Genomic DNA, 9,149 nt, shown 5'->3' with positions numbered 1-9,149 from the left:
ACCAACCGGTACGTACATTCACTGGTATGGTGCTCAAAGTCTCAACACGTGTAAACGAGTGATCCACATCGTGTGCGGTTTTGATTTCGTTCACACGGTAAACGAAAACACAACCACGACCGAGTGTCGGTTTTGAAAACCAAACCGAGTCACTCAGCACCGTTTACATGTGTGCAGAGTTTCAACTCGTGTTAATGTATTCTAAACAGCGGTATCGGTTCGGTTTGGTTTTTTTCTGTACGCGGTACTACGGTAGAAAGAAGAGGCAGTAAATTCATGTGCAGTGCTGCCGAATAAACAACTGAACAACTGAATTGAATAAGGTTAGTTGTTGAGAGTCGATGGGGCAATATCGAAATGTTAGCTTCTGGGCGATTGTTAAAGCTTCACAATTGATGTTCGTTACCATATTAAAAACCAAGATGACGGACACGAAATTCAAAATGGCTATCTTTCTTGGCGAATAATCGTATGAAACCGAGAAATGTAGATATGTTTGATTCGGGAAAGCCGTTGATGTTAATGTAAAAATGTTGAAATTGGTATTAATGACTTCAAATATATCAATAAAAAACAATGACATCAATGCAGTCAATGCGATCAATCCAATCAATGCAATCAATGCGATCAATGCAATCAATGTAATCAATCAAATCAATGAAATTAATGCAATCAATGCAATCAAAGAAAACTATGAAATCAATCAAATTGAAAACAATCAATCAAATCAATCAAATCAATGAAATCAATCAAATCAATCAAATCAATGAAATCAATCAAATCAATCAAATCAATCAAATCAATCAAATCAATCAAATCAATCAAATCAATCAAATCAATCAAATCAATCAAATCAATCAAATCAATCAAATCAATCAAATCAATCAAATCAATCAAATCAATCAAATCAATCAAATCAATCAAATCAATCAAATCAATCAAATCAATCAAATCAATCAAATCAATCAAATAAATCAAATCAATCAAATCAATCAAATCAATCAAATCAATCAAATCAATCAAATCAATCAAATCAATCAAATCAATCAAATCAATCAAACAAATCAATCAAATCAATCAAATCAATCAAATCAATCAAATCAATCAAATCAATCAAATCAATCAAATCAATCAAATCAATCAAATCAATCAAATCAATCAAATCAATCAAATCAATCAAATCAATCAAATCAATCAAATCAATCAAATCAATCAAATCAATCAAATCAATGAAATCAATCAAATCAATCAAATCAATCAAATCAATCAAATCAATCAAATCAATCAAATCAATCAAATCAATCAAATCAATCAAATCAATCAAATCAATCAAATCAATCAAATCAATCAAATCAATCAAATCAATCAAATCAATCAAATCAATCAAATCAATCAAATCAATCAAATCAATCAAATCAATCAAATCAGTCAAATCAATCAAATCAATCAAATCAATCAAATCAATCAAATCAATCAAATCAATCAAATCAATCAAATCAATCAAATCAATCAAATCAATCAAATCAATCAAATCAATCAAATCAATCAAATCAATCAAATCAATCAAATCAATCAAATCAATCAAATCAATCAAATCAATCAAATCAATCAAATCAATCAAATCAATCAAATCAATCAAATCAATCAAATCAATCAAATCAATCAAATCAATCAAATCAATCAAATCAATCAAATCAATCAAATCAATCAAATCAATCAAATCAATCAAATCAATCAAATCAATCAAATCAATCAAATCAATCAAATCAATCAAATCAATCAAATCAATCAAATCAATCAAATCAATCAAATCAATCAAATCAATCAAATCAATCAAATCAATCAAATCAATCAAATCAATCAAATCAATCAAATCAATCAAATCAATCAAATCAATCAAATCAATCAAATCAATCAAATCAATCAAATCAATCAAATCAATCAAATCAATCAAATCAATCAAATCAATCAAATCAATCAAATCAATCAAATCAATCAAATCAATCAAATCAATCAAATCAATCAAATCAATCAAATCAATCAAATCAATCAAATCAATCAAATCAATCAAATCAATCAAATCAATCAAATCAATCAAATCAATCAAACAAATCAATCAAATCAATCAAATCAATCAAATCAATCAAATCAATCAAATCAATCAAATCAATCAAATCAATCAAATCAATCAAATCAATCAAATCAATCAAATCAATCAAATCAATCAAATCAGTCAAATCAATCAAATCAATCAAATCAATCAAATCAATCAAATCAATCAAATCAATCAAATCAATCAAATCAATCAAATCAATCAAATCAATCAAATCAATCAAATCAATCAAATCAATCAAATCAATCAAATCAATCAAATCAATCAAATCAATCAAATCAATAAAATCAATCAAATCAATCAAATCAATCAAATCAATCAAATCAATCAAATCAATCAAATCAATCAAATCAATCAAATCAATCAAATCAATCAAATCAATCAAATCAATCAAATCAATCAAATCAATCAAATCAATCAAATCAATCAAATCAATCAAATCAATCAAATCAATCAAATCAATCAAATCAATCAAATCAATCAAATCAATCAAATCAATCAAATCAATCAAATCAATCAAATCAATCAAATCAATCAAATCAATCAAATCAATCAAATCAATCAAATCAATCAAATCAATCAAATCAATCAAATCAATCAAATCAATCAAATCAATCAAATCAATCAAATCAATCAAATCAATCAAATCAATCAAATCAATCAAATCAATCAAATCAATCAAATCAATCAAATCAATCAAATCAATCAAATCAATCAAATCAATCAAATCAATCAAATCAATCAAATCAATCAAATCAATCAAATCAATCAAATCAATCAAATCAATTAAATCAAAATGGCGGCAATCGTAAGTTTTCGGTGTCTGCTGACCATATTCTTTCAAATGACACCCATATTGGTGGTGGTTCTCACTATTTTGTGGTAACTGGAAGTCGCCATCTTGGATTTCAAAATGGCGCTAATGGTCAATTTTCGGTGTCTGCTGACCATATCCTTTCAAATGACACCCATATTGATTGTGGTTCTCACTATTTTGTGGTAACCGGAAGTCGCCATCTTGGATTTCAAAATGTCGGTAATGGTCAATTTTCGGCGGATCCAAAATCTTACGATTTCTGTTCACCAGTCCGAATAAGAAATATTCTGAACGCCTGTTATGAACCTATGTATTATTTTCGTACCGCAAAAAATGGGTTAATATTCTATACCATTCTTGCTCTGAAAATTTTGTCGAACAATTTTTGCGCCAAATGATATTTGACCCGCTTTTGCCTGAAGTTTTGATAAATATACCATTTCGGATCTAAGAGAATATTTTAACCCACTTTTACCTGATATTATATCTAAAATAAATTTGCACTAAATTTCTAATAAAAATGCTGGCAGCACTAGCATAGCCGATAAACATCAACCCGAATACACAACCGCAACACAGCCGAAGTTTGGTTTCGTTATTCTCGTGTTTCGTTCCATACTCGTGCACCGGTAAACGAAAATCAAAACCAAACGACGGTGCTGTGTAAACGAAGCTCGGTTTGGTTTTCGTGTCTCGTTGAAACACAACCAGCGGTAAGACCGCACACGATGTAAAGGAAACACAAAATCGTGTGGAAATTTGGTTTACCGCACCGGTACTAAACCGGTTTTTTCCCAACTCTGGTTGTCGTCCTCAATATTCACTATTTGTGACACTCTTTTATGACTAGGTAATATTTAAAAGGCTTAGAAATTATGAATGAACAACTTTAATATGGGTAGTTCTCAGGGCCGGCGGATAGCGTGGGTAGTATGGGTAGTACTACCCACTCGAAAATAACCGAGTGGGTAATTACCCACTCGAAATTTTGGACCTTTTCATAAATTTGAAATCTGCCATGTATGTATCTCGGGCACACATTTGAAAATATCGATGTACGACAATTACATTTGCACAAACACACCGCAAGTGATTTAATGTAAATGTAATGCAAGTATGTGTATTGCGGAAATCAGACAAATCCCTATTCTACTACCCTCACCCTATGCTTACTACCCACTTGGGCCAAAAGTGTTACGCCGGCCTTGGTAGTTCTTTCTGTTCGGTATGTAAGTTTCAGTTAATGAATGCTATCTTTTACTCATAATCTCCCCTAAAGATGATACCATGTAGAGCCGAATCGTCGGTTAAATAATTTCATAAGAGTTAAGAAACATTGGATGACTGCTAAACCGAAATAATCCCAACATATATTATTAATCAGTCCAATTTTGACCAAGAACGTAAATTGTTACTATAATACGGTATACGATGTTTAAAATTTCATTTAAAGGCAGCAGATATGTCTTCCCTAGCCCATTCTATCTCAAAGTCCAGCTGTAATCAAATCCTCTACGTTCAGACCACCCAAATTAACTATGTTAAACAGATTGCTATGTATTCATTTCGCCAGTAGATTACTCATACTGTTCCCACCAAAAAAATTTGCTAGAATTTTTAATATCATCCGCAATGTGAAAATGAGAGTAATATTTAAAAATCTTAGGAGGAATCATCAATTAAATCATTATTAGGAAAAGATACATGGATGAACCAAAAAAAAACCTTCTCCAGTTAACAGCACATCGAATCAGAACTTGATTTTATTTTACATTCAACCCCAACTAGCCAATTATTAACTCTTTGATTGTTCTCTAGGCACAAGCACTATTACCGGAAACGTACAGCTACACACTTGCCAAGGAAACTAATCATATTACGAACCATTGTTATGTCTATCCATATTTAAACTCTTTACTGCACAATGCCCAATTAATCAGACCTCGCACCAAACACAATGCCCCCCGCTGGGTCGATTGATTCCGCGGTAAATCTTTGGCGCACCTCTTCACCTTCCCTTTTTTACGAACCAGCTAATTTCGTATTCCGATCCAACACATATGACATCTTTCTTTCACGAGACCTCAGTAGGCTGGGGGGGAGTGGGGAGCTCTCTAGTCTTTTGGTTACCTCCATACGCTACTTACTCTCTTTCTCTCTGTTTCAAAAAGTTTGCAGAGTTTTTTGTTGTTGTCAGTTGTTTATTTATATCCGTCATTATTACGTTATTAATTTTCGCTCACGCCGCCGTGTCTGGGCTGCGAACGCAAAACGCGCGAGAGGTTGGATCGAAGTAGTTTAGAGTGTCGCACCCACCCCGCCACCAGGCCAGTGCAGTTGGAGCTGTTTCGAGTTTTAATTTTTCTCCAGCTGACGATCAGTTTTTCTTCGACCGACATCAGTGCATATCGGTGGACCGCTCAGGACAGACACTAGCAACCAGTGCTCGCGAGGACTTACCCAAACTACACCGCCTGCTTAGTGCGTGTTCCGTGTATTACTACGTACATCTTATCCAAAAAAGCGTTATAACTCGAGTGAGATTAAGTCGCGTTTAGCGTTTCCTCGTGTATGTGCGTGTGTGTTTATGTGTTTAGTGTAAAACGAATTTGTGCAAAGTTGAAATTGTACGGATTAGTTCTTGTTCTCGGTTTGCCAAATTAAAAAAATGAAAAGAATGGTTTGATAAGCGTGAAGCGATTGTTTGCCTAAAGATAATAAACAAAAACAAACATCAATAGTGGTATTTTTCTGAACAAAAAATAATCCAGCTTTATTGAACGTTTTGATTGTGGCCGTTTTGACGTAACACGAAAGAGTTTGGCTTTTCTGAGTTGTTTTGAGAAGAAAATCACTGGCAAAGTGCGTACCTTCGAGGCATAACTACATTGGTTAAAGTCGAGCTAGGACTCCTCCATCTCCGCACGTGCAAATCGTGAAAACATTTAACCAATGTAGCAGTTTTCCACAAAAAAATTTCTCCTGCTGGTAGTTTATGCTCTAATAAGTGCAGTTTTTCTTTTCTTCATCACCAGTCTACAAAGTGCCACTAAAATATTTTCCCTTAATGCATCTGTCGGCAGCAAATGAGCTGAAATTGGTACAAAGAAAGGCTACTGTTTGGTTCATGCATGTGTGTGTGTGCGTGTGTGTTTTGTTCATTATCAAAAGCAATAGATATCGGTAATTAATTGCATCTTTAGTTGCAATGGAACGTCTGCCGGCCAAAGTGACGGAATTCGAAATGTAGTGTAAAGTGGAGAGAAATGATAACTCTGAAGACGAAAACGAGCGTAGATAGTGCATGCGGGGAAAATGCCCTCCGATAGTTTTCGATTTCCATTGCAACTGGGTGCCTACTAGTGCTACTGATGAACGGAACGAAGTGGATAGGACGAACAGAATGGAAATTTGAACTGAATTACACTTTCGTTTTTTCCGTGTGTTAAACCTGTGCCGCTGAATGCAATGCACTCTCTCACTAAGCGGACGATCATCGATACGGTTGGCTGGACTCTGATGGTAGTGAAAATTGGACTACTGCGATGGGTACTTTGGTGGTGGTTCGAAAGAGGATGCGGTGTACTGTGATTGACGGAGGGTTCGCGAACTGACCCAGTGAACCGGCGTTGAACAATGGACACTGCGAGTTGTGATTTACGGCATCAGCCGTGTTTTATTATCATGGGCCGTTGAAACTATTTTACTGTTGATTGTGGTAGTAAAATCTGTCGTATGATGGAATCAAATCGAACTAAAAACTTGAGATTTGGGAATTTTTTTTTCTCATGTTAGAACACACTGATTCTCTATAAATGATTTCTTGAAAACCTTTCAAATCCTTTACCACTATGTATTAAGGTATGAATAACGCACATTAACTTAGATTACGCATATAAACTAAGGCTGCAAATGTGCTTGAGCCAAAACTGTTCGCTTAAACGAAGAAAGCGTCACGCTCATCCACGGAAAAAATAGAAAACAAAATACTTGTAATGGATAAATATTTCGCATGGTGTTTTTCATTTTGCAGTCTCTTGTTAAAGTTATATGAAGGTAGTAGAGTATTTTTTCTAGCCAGAAAAAACGAGCGTTAGCGTAAGAAAGTCTTGTTAGCGTAAGAAAGATTACCTTTTTTTGAGTTATGGCTATCGTCCATTATGCTTCACGTACATTATGCCAATCATTACGCCCATTATGTGTAACACACATTATGCCTAACGTACTTAAGGTTATCGTACACTGAAGTCTTTTTATGCGGTTTTTTATGCGGTTTTTTGTGCGGATTTTCAAAGTTATGCGGTTTTTATGCGAATTTTCAAAGTTATGCGATTCTTTTTATGCAGCTTCCTTCTAATTTCTAGGGCATCACCTGAAGCAACTTTTATCGAAAGATAGATCCTCGTGAATGCACATGCTTAAACAAAAGACAAAAAATGTTCATATTTTTATTTTAGGTTATAAATTACTAGTCTTTGGGTTAAGGATATGAGAAGCATTCTTTATGCAGTGAAAATAAAAACTGAAAATGACTGAATATCTTTTTACCTTTCTCATAATAAAACTTATGCAATCGGTCGGAATTTCGACTTTTTAACCGAGGCCCACAGAGCCGAATCTCTTATACCATTCGACTCAGTTCGGCGAGATCGGAAAAAAGTCTCTGAGCGTGAATTTTTTTTTACTTGGTGATAAAGCTTTTACGCCGACCCGGCACACGTTCAGTAGTTAGACCATACTACCGATTTCGTCCATCGAGTGCCAGAGTGAGGGACTCTGAATAGAGAAGATGAACCCTATTCCTCTAAACTCCACCAAGAAGTCCGACATTTGCCTGATCCCCCGGATTCCATTTGACATGACTACTTTGGGGGAGGCGTGCTAACGCACTTCACATGATTCCAGGTCTAGCTGGTCGTGCTAGATTTCGCTTGTCTCGTAACCGCCATATCAGTCCTGCACGGCATGATATTCTACATGCCTTCCTCTCTACGTTGACCAGTTGGATGCCGTAGTCGATCTGGCGATTCCGGATGGAGGGTGGCTTCCGGTTCAATGGGGCCCCAACGACCAGGGTCTGTCGCGTTCGGTGCTACTCGGCGTAGTTCCCAATGGTGGAGCTAGCCTACCTCTGCGGAGAGTTCCCCGGCTAAAGAATGTCTCCTGCAACCGTTGACGGACACGTTATTCTTCCTTAGATGCAGTCCGGCAGAATGCCGAGGTCAGTCCAGCGATTCTGGGTGGAGGATTGCGTCCGGTTCACTGGCGCCCCGCTGATTCAAGCCGGCGATTCGCTACGGACTACTCGGAATAGTCCCCGACGGTGGATCTTTCCTACTCCGACGAAGAGTTCCCCGGCAGTGGAAGATCTTCCGAAACCGATACTACCCGGGCAGATGCCGAGGTCGGTCCTGCGATTCTGGGTGGAGGGTGACAGGCGCCCCGACGAGCATCTGCCGGAGCTACTTTCCGATCTATTCGAACTAGTCCCCGGCGGTGGGCATAGTCTACTCCGACGGAGAAATATCCCGACGTTTAAATTTCTCTCGAAATCGTTATCTGGATGCTGGTCGGTTAGGTGCCGAGGTCAGTCTTGCGATTCTGGGGAGTCACGGTTCTGACAGCATAAGTCATTTGACCCTACTCCACGCTTTTCTCTAAACCTTCTTACTTCAAATCCTTGCTCTTCCTTGAGGACTATGGCTCTTAATATTGAAAATATTTCACACCTTTTGTGTTTTTTATGCGGATTTTCAAAACTATGCAGTTTTATTTTATGCGGATTTTCAAAGTTATGCGGTTTTGTTATGCGATTTTTTTTATGCGGTACGTATCCCCCGCATAAAAAAAAACTTCAGTGTATTTATGCCAAACGTCGCGCACCCAAGGGAGACTGGACGCTTAAAGATACGCTTAAAGACGAATTTAAAACTCACACAATCAAGTAAATTGTATAACTATTTGTTGCATGATTATTATAGTATTTGAACTGATGCAGTTTTAGTTTCGTTCTGTTCCTTGTTCGATGTAGACATATTATGTTCGAATTTCAGTTGATGATTATTGAAAAATTTCATAATGGTGGCGCTCGTTTCCGCTATCTTGCATACTTCGGAGTGAAAAGAGGATATTTATGCTACGAAAATCTCAAAAACTAGAAGTAAATGATGCGTCGGGACTCCACAAGAGGTGTTCGAGAGCGAATCGTTAAGCGTTTGA

At 36.3% G+C, this 9,149-nt stretch overlaps 1 protein-coding gene across 5 annotated transcripts in view; it reads left to right on the top strand.

Annotated features, from left to right (window-relative positions):
- Window positions 1–5,332: 5,332 nt before the first annotated feature.
- LOC131686007 (uncharacterized) overlaps window positions 5,333–9,149 on the top strand; it is an 83,372-nt gene continuing 79,555 nt past the window's right edge. The window contains exon 1 of one of the 5 annotated variants that reach the window (XM_058970105.1): window positions 5,333–5,467. The gene's annotated coding sequence lies outside the window, so the exon portion shown is untranslated. Of the gene's footprint in view, window positions 5,919–9,149 lie in introns of all 5 variants that reach the window. The other 4 variants (XM_058970103.1, XM_058970101.1, XM_058970102.1 and 1 more) reach the window with 4 other exon arrangements.

The sequence above is a fragment of the Topomyia yanbarensis genome, chromosome 2 (assembly GCF_030247195.1).
Source record: "Topomyia yanbarensis strain Yona2022 chromosome 2, ASM3024719v1, whole genome shotgun sequence".
Lineage (NCBI taxonomy): Eukaryota > Metazoa > Arthropoda > Insecta > Diptera > Culicidae > Topomyia > Topomyia yanbarensis.
This window is presented reverse-complemented; position numbering and strand designations above follow the sequence as displayed.